The following is a 9,067-nucleotide window of genomic DNA, read 5'->3' on the forward strand; positions in this document are numbered from 1 at the left end:
CTCCCACTGGCCCTTCATCAGACCAGCAAACTTTGTGGAATTTTTTTCAGTGTTCTTCAGTCAGCCTCGGATGTTAGGAGAGATGGGTCTAATCCTCAGACCCATTAGCCCCTGGATCTTCTCCGTCGGGGCATTCCATGCATTGTATCTTTTATGTTCCTGCATTGTCCCTTTTAGATTCATGCATTGTATTTTTTATAGGAGACTATTTGGTAGTTTGTATCTCCCACTGGCCCTTCATCAAAGCAGCAAACTTTGTGGAATTTTTTTCAGTGTTCTTCAGTCAGCCTTAGATGTTAGGAGAGATGGGTCTAATCCTCAGACTCATTAATCCCTGGAACTTCTCCGTCAGGGCATTCCATACATTGTATCTTTTATGTCCCTGCATCTTACCTTTTATATTCATGCATTGTATTTTTTTATAGGACATTGTTTGGTTCTCCTGCATTTTATGGACATCATTGTACTCAACAATCCCTTTGACCTACTTTGTGGTCATTAGTTGGACATAAATATAATTATCTTAGCTTATCTTATATCCTAGTTGCCTTCCTGTCATAATTTGTGCCATTCGATCTTTTGTTAGATGATTGGGTTATGATTATCTGATTTGAATTGAATGATGGTTGCTACTCAATCCCAAGATTTGAAATTCATTGTCCATTCATTTCCCAACCACACAAACGACTTGGCAGATGCATACCATGGTTTGTGTGCGTCTTGTAACACCGAACTCATTTCCAAGCCAATTACAAAAGAAGCTTTTGTTTGGAATGAAGAGTGTGCAAGGTCTCCTGGTGGGTGGAAAACACACCGTTGCTAGATTTTGCACGCGATGAATCTCGTCTCCCACCAGACTTGTTGGTAAATCTCCTCCTTTTCTTTCCCTTGCTCGATTTTAAAGATTGGACAATGGCCACAACATTTTCTCCAATCGAAAAGACTTCGAAAAGATCAAAAGATCGAATCTTGTATTAGTTTCAAGACTGCAAATGGTTTACAGAGCAACAACATAAGGTCAGAGTTTTCTCATTTAGATCCATAATACTTCTTTGTCGAGTAGTTCTTTGCAATTAACTACCCCCTGTGGTGGAAGTTTAGCAGCCTCCATGCCTGCGAGACCATTGACGCTGGAGCTCATCTACAGTTGTGTGGGCAAGAAGTTCATGGCCTGCATGCTCTTCTTCGCAATTGTCATGGTTGTTGTGTTTGTTCTCTATGTTGTACATGACATTTTGCCATGTACCAATCTGTCTGACTGCTCAGATGATTTCATGGTCGATTCCGCCCATCCCAGATTGTCACGACGCTGGAGATGACGATTGTCTCTCAACCGCTCTTGGCGAGGTGTGGCACCACCGAACACTTTCTTTTCACCAATACTTATGTTCGTGGACTACGCCTAACCACTTATCCTACTTAGTTTGTGTTTCGCAACCAAGTATTATTATGTTTTCCTTTATACCAATGAACACCCATACACATTCATTATCAACAGCAATTATAAACGAGAACACAATTGCACAGTATACAGGGAGGGGCAACTCCCTGAACAATGAGTCTTCCCGAATAATATATTATACAACTTTACAAAGTTACAATGCTTTACAAGTATACTTGGAAACTCCAAGTTTCATACTTAGCCAATTTTACAACCTTGTCACACCACCGTGTGACAACCAAGATTTCTTTGCCCAAGGCGGGCGGGCGCGCCCTCACACAAGCTGCCTTCTGCACTTCACAACCGAACCTTGTCTTCGTGCACGACGGCGGGTGACTCCACCAAGCCACCAAGACACCCCCTTCGCACAATCGTTCACCAACTTCGCACCGTGCACCTTTGCACGACGGGCGGGCGCTCACTCGAGCTACCCGAGACACCCGTGTCAAGTCTTCGCACAAACCGGGCGCCCACGCCTTCACCCGTGCACGCCTTGCACAACTGGGCGCCCTTGCCTTCGTTCAACCGACGGGCGCTCCTCGCCCTCGCCTTCGTTCAGACTTCGTGCACCCTTAAGCGGCCTACCCAAGACTTGGGCGCGTGCGACCTGTGCCTATCTCCTTGCTGCGGGCCCTTTTCTGTGCACTACCTCATAGAAGACTTGTTTGAATGCTTGAGCGATGCCTTTCGAATGAGCTCCATCGCATATGTTTATACCGTGCGTTGGGCGAGGTCTTAGCTACCCAAACGACCTACCCACGCCCTCACGCATTGTTCAAACCTTTGTCCAAGTGTTGGTCGGCCAACACTTCATCGCATTTCCTTCACAATGTATGAGGTCGGCTTGTTAAGTTTGTAAGTTGGTCGTGGGTTGAGCGCTCATGCTCCCCACGTTATAAACATGACTCGCTCTCCTCCTTCGTGCATGCATTATCACATGACTCCTCTGCATCGTAAGTCTGAGCTCGCACTTTCCTTCGTTTTAAGCTATTCGTTCACTAACAGTCGTCGCATTTCATCCGGTGGGCATGCCAAGGATCACAGGTCCTTACATCATCCTCCACTTGAAGTCGTTGTCGTCCTCGAAAACATACCATCCTAGTAGACATCCACCAAGATCATCATCAACAACCGTCTCATCCTTGGTCCATGATATCGACTCCTCCACATACTGCAAACATCCATGCAACATATGTATAACTCCCATCCCCATCATGTGTCATCCTCATCCTGTGAACTATCCTCCTTGTCTGCCTGATGCCAACATATCTCTGGTACACTGCTAGCCCCCATGACTTGAACTAGTAAGGTGATCAGTCCAACTGTCACGCTCAAATCATAAGAATGTCCATCCTTATGCCTTCACCAGTCTATCTTGGATTCTGCCACATCCTGAACTCACCAAGAATCTCTCCCATGCTTAGGTCCATGGAAACTTCATCCCATCTACAACATGTCATGATGCTTGATGCCAAGCCATCCCTGCACCATCTGCCATACTTGCTTAACCTGTTTTAAGGACTCACTGCCATGAGCAGCTAACAATAAACCCCATCTTCTATGTCATCTAAGAAGATGTGGAGGGAGTAGAGCATGAAGGCTCACCCTCACTAATCATCTCAATCCATCTGTCAGGATTTTCTATCTCCATCCTCTGTAGATAAGTGACCCGATCCTCCTCCCGGACATTCGACCTCACATATGCCTCCTCATCATCATCACCATCCTCAACCACTTCTAGCCTTCTTAATAAATCCAAGATACTATCAGAAAGTGTCCTGATGACCAATGACTGCTCGGTAAGCTTTGTCTCAACAGTAGACAACCACTTACTCATGTCTTCCATGTGCTTCTCATCCTCCATTTGCATCACTGCCAGTTTACAATCAGGCTTTGTCACACCAATGGGTACATCTTCCCTTCCATCGTAAATGTACAACTTCTTCAAATGTGGAACAATCATAGCATCAAATTATTTCAAGAATTCCATCCCCAGTACAGCTTCATAGTCATCTATCCACACTATAGTGAAGTCGACTTTCCCTGTCCATTCACCTAGTGTTGTGTCCACCTTTTCGGCTACACCAAGAACACAATCAGGAGGAGAATTCACTGTCTTCATTTGTGCCTTCACCAGTACAAATTTCAGCCCAATCCTTCTCGCAGTATCTTCACTCATGAAGTTGTGAGTAGCCCCACTATCCACCATAGTGAGTATATCAGCACCCCCAATCTTCATCCGAACATACTCCAAACTGTTCCTCTTAGGATCTCTCCGAGAGACCACCTTTGTAGCAGCACCACCACCAAGTATCTGCATCATCCCCACAGAAGCTTCTTCATTCTTCGTATTAGATTGTGCAATAGCAGCCACTTTCGGTCTAGAAGGACAATTCTTCACCGTATGTGGTTTAGCACATATCCAACACTTCAAGGCTTTCTTCATCTTCGACTTATCATCTGATTTCGAAGCATCATCCTTCTTCTTCTCTTTTGGCTTATCGGACTTCTTCTTCCTATCATCAGAAGTCTCATCATAATGCTCCACCAACCTGTCCACAGCAACAAAAGCTTCCTCAAGTGTTTTAATCTTCTGCCTCTTCATTTCATTGCGTACCCAAGGCTTCAATCCAATAATGAAGTTGAACACCTTGTCCCTCTTCGCCATGTCAGGAAGTTCCAGAGCCACTCTTGCAAACTCTCGCTGATATGTCTGTAGGTTCCCTGCCTGCTTTATGAACTTAATCTTCATCCTTGCTTCCCACGTTTCATCTTGAGGACTGAAATGAGCCTGCAAAGCTTTCTTCATATCATCCCAAGAAGTAATGTCATCAGCACTGCCATTGGCAATTTGATCCATCCTCCTTCGCCACCACATCTTAGCATCCTTTGTCAAGAACTGAGCAGGTACCTTCACCTTCGTCTCATCATCAGATAGAACCAAGTGTTCCAAGTATTGCTCCATGTCCCATAGAAAGTTGCCAAGAGTCTTCGCATTCCTTGTACCATCATAAGATTTTGGTTCCTTGACTTTCACATGAGGCACTCCTCCACCTGAGTTATGCCTCACGGCCTTCTTCAACACTGCGATCTCATCTCTGGCTTCGTCAAGATATTTCTGCAAGTCCACGATCTCTGCCAAGCCTCGATCTCTTGCATCTTCAACCTCCTTGACCCTTACTTCAAGTTGTGTACACATAAGATCAGTGTACTCGTGTTGAGTCTGGAGTTCCTCGAGCTCTTCCCTCATCTTCGAATTGGCCTTTTGATCTCTCTCGACCAAGTCCATCTTCTTAGTCCAGTAAGCCTCTAAGTCCTCCACCTTTTCGAACACTTTTTCAATGAATGCCATAGTAGCATCCTTTGCATCGTGACTAGACCCAACCTGAGATTCCCCTGCCATTGCTAATAGTTTCCTTCTTCTTTCTGATCTAGTTTCCACCATCCAACAGCTTCACCAAGTTGCCTGCAACCATGAACCAACGCTTGTCCCACTTGTATGTGAAACAACTTCCTTCACCTACAAGTACCTGCTTCACTGTCACCAATTTCCAAACTTCAACCGTGAGCTTCTAGACCACCTGTCAATGTGTATCTGCTTCAATGCTTCAACACCTGAACCTGTTCACCAGCTCCTCGGCCACTTCGTCACGAGCAACCTTGCTCTGATACCAACTGTCACGACGCCGGAGATGACGGTTGTCTCTCAATCGCTCTTGGCGAGGTGCGGCACCACCGAACACTTTTTTTTCACCAATACTTATGTTCGTGGACTACGCCTAACCACTTATCCTACTTAGTTTGTGTTTCGCAACCAAGTATTATTATGTTTTCCTTTATACCAATGAACACCCATACACATTCATTATCAATAGCAATTATAAATGAGAACACCATTGCACAGTATAAAGGGAGGGTCAACTCCCTGAATAATGAGTCTGCCCGAATAATATATTATACAACTTTACAAAGTTACAATGCTTTACAAGTATACTTGGAAACTCCAAGATTCATACTTAGCCAATTTTACAACCTTCTCACACCACCGTGTGACAACCAAGATTTCCTTGCCCAAGGCGGGCGGGCGCGCCCTCACACGAGCTGCCTTCCGCACTTCACAACCGAACCTTGTCTTCATGCACGATGGTGGGTGACTCCACCAAGCCACAAAGACACCCCCTTCGCACAATCGTTCACCAACTTCGCACCGTGCACCCTTGCACGACGGGCGGGGCGCTCACTCGAGCTACCCGAGACACCCATGTCAAGTCTTCGCGCAAACCGGGCACCCACGCCTTCACCTGTGCACGCCTTGCACAACCAGGCATCCTTGCCTTCATTCAACCGACGGGTGCTCCTCGCCCTCGCCTTCGTTTAGACTTCGTGCACCCTTAAGCGGATTGCCCAAGACTTAGGCGCATGCGACCTGCGCCTATCTCCTTGCTGCGGCCCTTTTCTGCACACTACTTGCTTGAATGCTTAAGCGATGCCTTTCGAATGAGCTCCATTGCATATGTTTATACCGTGTGTTGGGCAAGGTCTTGGCTACCCAGCCGACCTGCCCACGCCCTCACGCATTGTTCAAACCTTTGTCCAAGTGTTGTTCGGCCAACACTTCATCGCATTTCCTTCACAATGTATGAGGTCGGCTTGTTAAGTTTGTAAGTTGGTCGTGGGTTGAGCGCTCATGCTCCCCACACTATAAACATGACTCGCTCTCCTCCTTCGTGCGTGCATTATCACATGACTCCTCTGCATCGTAAGCCTGAGCTCGCACTTTCCTTCATTTTAAGCTATTCGTTCACTAACAGCCATCGTACTTCATTCGGTGAGCATGCCAAGGACCGCAGGTCCTTACACAGATGGCCTTTAATCTGCACAATCTCGTGGCCTTTAATTTTTTGATTTCCTTCCTTTGTGATGTGAAACTGTTTCTAAAATTATGCACACCACACCGCTGTTATATTTTGCACGCGATGAATCTCGTCTCCCACCACACTTGCTAGTAAATCTCCTCCTTTTATTTCCCTTGCTCGAATTTAAAGATTGGACAATGGCCACAACATTTTCTCCAATCTGAAAGACTTCGAAAAGATCAAAAGATTGAATCTTGTATTAGTTTCAGGATTGCAAATGGTTTACAAAGCAACAACATAAGGTCAAAGTTTGCTCATTTAGATCCATAATAGTTCTTTATCGAGTAGTTCTTTGTAGTTAACTGCCCCTGTGGTGGAAGTTTAATAGCCTCCATGGTTGTGAGATATTGAAGCTGGAGCTCATCTACAACTGTGTGGGCAAGAAGTTCATGGTCCGCATGCTCTTATTCACAATTACCCTGGTTTTGTGTTTGTTCTCTATGTTGTACACGACACCGCGCCATGTACCAATTTTTCTGACTGCTCAGATGATATCATGGTCAATTTTCATGTCCCAGATGGTCTTTAATCCGCACAATCTCATGGCCTTTAATTTTCTGATTTCCTTCCTCCGTGATGTGAAACTGTTTCTTAAATTATGCACAACACACCGCTGCTAGATTTTGCACGCAATGAATCTCGTCTCCCACCACACTTGCTGGAAAATCTTCTCCTTTTATTTCCCTTGATTGATTTTAAAGATTGGACAATGCCCACAACATTTTCTCCAATCGGAAAGACTTCGAAAAGATCAGAAGATTGAATCGTGTATTAGTTTCAAGAATGCAAATGGTTTACAAAGAAACAACATAAGGTCATTGTTTGCTCATTTAGATCCATAATACTTCTTTGTCGAGTAGTTCTTTGTAGTTACCTGCCCCCTATGGTGGAAGTTTAGCAACCTCCATGGTTGCGAGATTCTTGAAGTTGGAGCTTATCTACAACTGCGTGGGCAAGAAGTTCATGGTCTGCATGCTCTTCTTCGCAATTGCCCTGGTTAATGTGTTTGTTCTCTATGTTGTACACGACACCGCGCCATGTATCAATCTGTCTTACTATAGAATTTCCTGCAAATTCTCTACAAATCTACCTCTGAGATCTATGTATAAAATCTGACTGTAGACTAACTTGATAATGCAATATACCAAAGCAAAATACTATAATCTACTTCTACTATCAATTTGCTTTGCAGAATCTTAAAGATCTAGTTGAATCAAAGCTGAACACATATAACCATAAGAAGAAAAATCAATGCACATGAAACACAGAAAATACTCAGGGGAAAGCCTCAACTAAAAACCCCACTATCTGTATTATCATACAAGGTGGAAATATATTAGAATTACATAAAGCCTTAGCTCTCATAGCTAGCCAGCTCTTAGTACAATACTCCTGGATGCTCACAGGTAATCAAAGCTTCTCACAAGCCTTCTCCTCTGCCCTCCAAGCTCCTATTTCCTTGCGCAGTTACCTCTGGGATGATCTCCTTCACCCAGTGTAACACTGCTCTCACACACTGCTCTAACACACTGTCAGAACTGCGCAATCCTCAAGGAACCTTATTCATTCTTCATTCATGAATTTCCTTTATAGGAGAAAACATGAAATTGATAGAACAATGTTCTTGACATTTAACTCAACTGGGTCTTTCTCAGAATAGACATGCATGAGTTAATGATGAGAGAATCTTCAGTTATTTGGAGTACACTAGTTGAGTGCATGCATGCATCAACTGATTGATAACTCACAATTAGTTCCTCAAATAGTTTTGAACTAATTTAAGTGGACTTAACTCAGTAAATTGAGCTAATTAATTATAACTCAAATATAACTCAATCTTATCTCCTTAATTAAGGGATAACCTCCTTAATTTAAGGGATAATTGTTGCATGACTTCAGAAAGACTTCTAACTTGAATTTCTCCAACTAATTAATCCATAATGAATTAATTAATTATTTCCAAGTAGCCGATGAGACTAAATACAATTTTAATTCAAGGAAAAATTAAAATTGGAATATTCTAGATTCTATTTTTATCATTTTTTGTTGTTATTTTCAACACTCCCTCTCAACAAGAAAGGAATTCAACTCTATCTCGATCCTAAACATTTGGAATGTTTTGCATGCAACACTTCTCTCTAGTGTTTTGCTCCAGCAACTCCAGAAACAAAAAAAAACCCAACCTGAATCAATATGATGCATCTGCCATCAAAGTCTCTGACTGTTATTGCTTCTGTCAATTGAAAACTTTGCGCTTCGGCTGACTTTGCCTTTCTGCACTGTTGTCAATCGTTCTCTGCGCTCTTCAGTATCTGACTGCTCTAACCTCTATCACTTTGATATCTGACTGCATCAATCCCACTGATTTCTCCTGATACTCTGTACTTTGGGCTCCCGTAGCAAGGTACGATCCATGAGATAAAACCTCTCAATGGACCCTGCCCAATTTCAGCCTTCTTGGGACTATCACTTCACATCACCCCCCCTCACCTCACACCTGGAGGTATGGTTGCATGTGATCCCTCTGCCCACTTGGCTCAAAATTCCCCCCTACTGGAGGTCTCTGCATGAGTGGATGCCTCCACTCGGTCTCCTCTCAGCATCTCCAATTGTGGCTCCTCCACAATTGTCTGAGACTTCTTTTGGGACTGAAAGGTTGAGAGGTAATTTACTCTCCCTCTCAATCACCAAGTCTCTAACGTTTGCCTTG

This window comes from Pinus tabuliformis, chromosome 5_1, assembly GCF_031772625.1.
Source record: "Pinus tabuliformis cultivar Carrire ecotype Pingquan chromosome 5_1, CPIR1, whole genome shotgun sequence".
Classification (NCBI taxonomy): Eukaryota; Viridiplantae; Streptophyta; class Pinopsida; order Pinales; family Pinaceae; genus Pinus; species Pinus tabuliformis.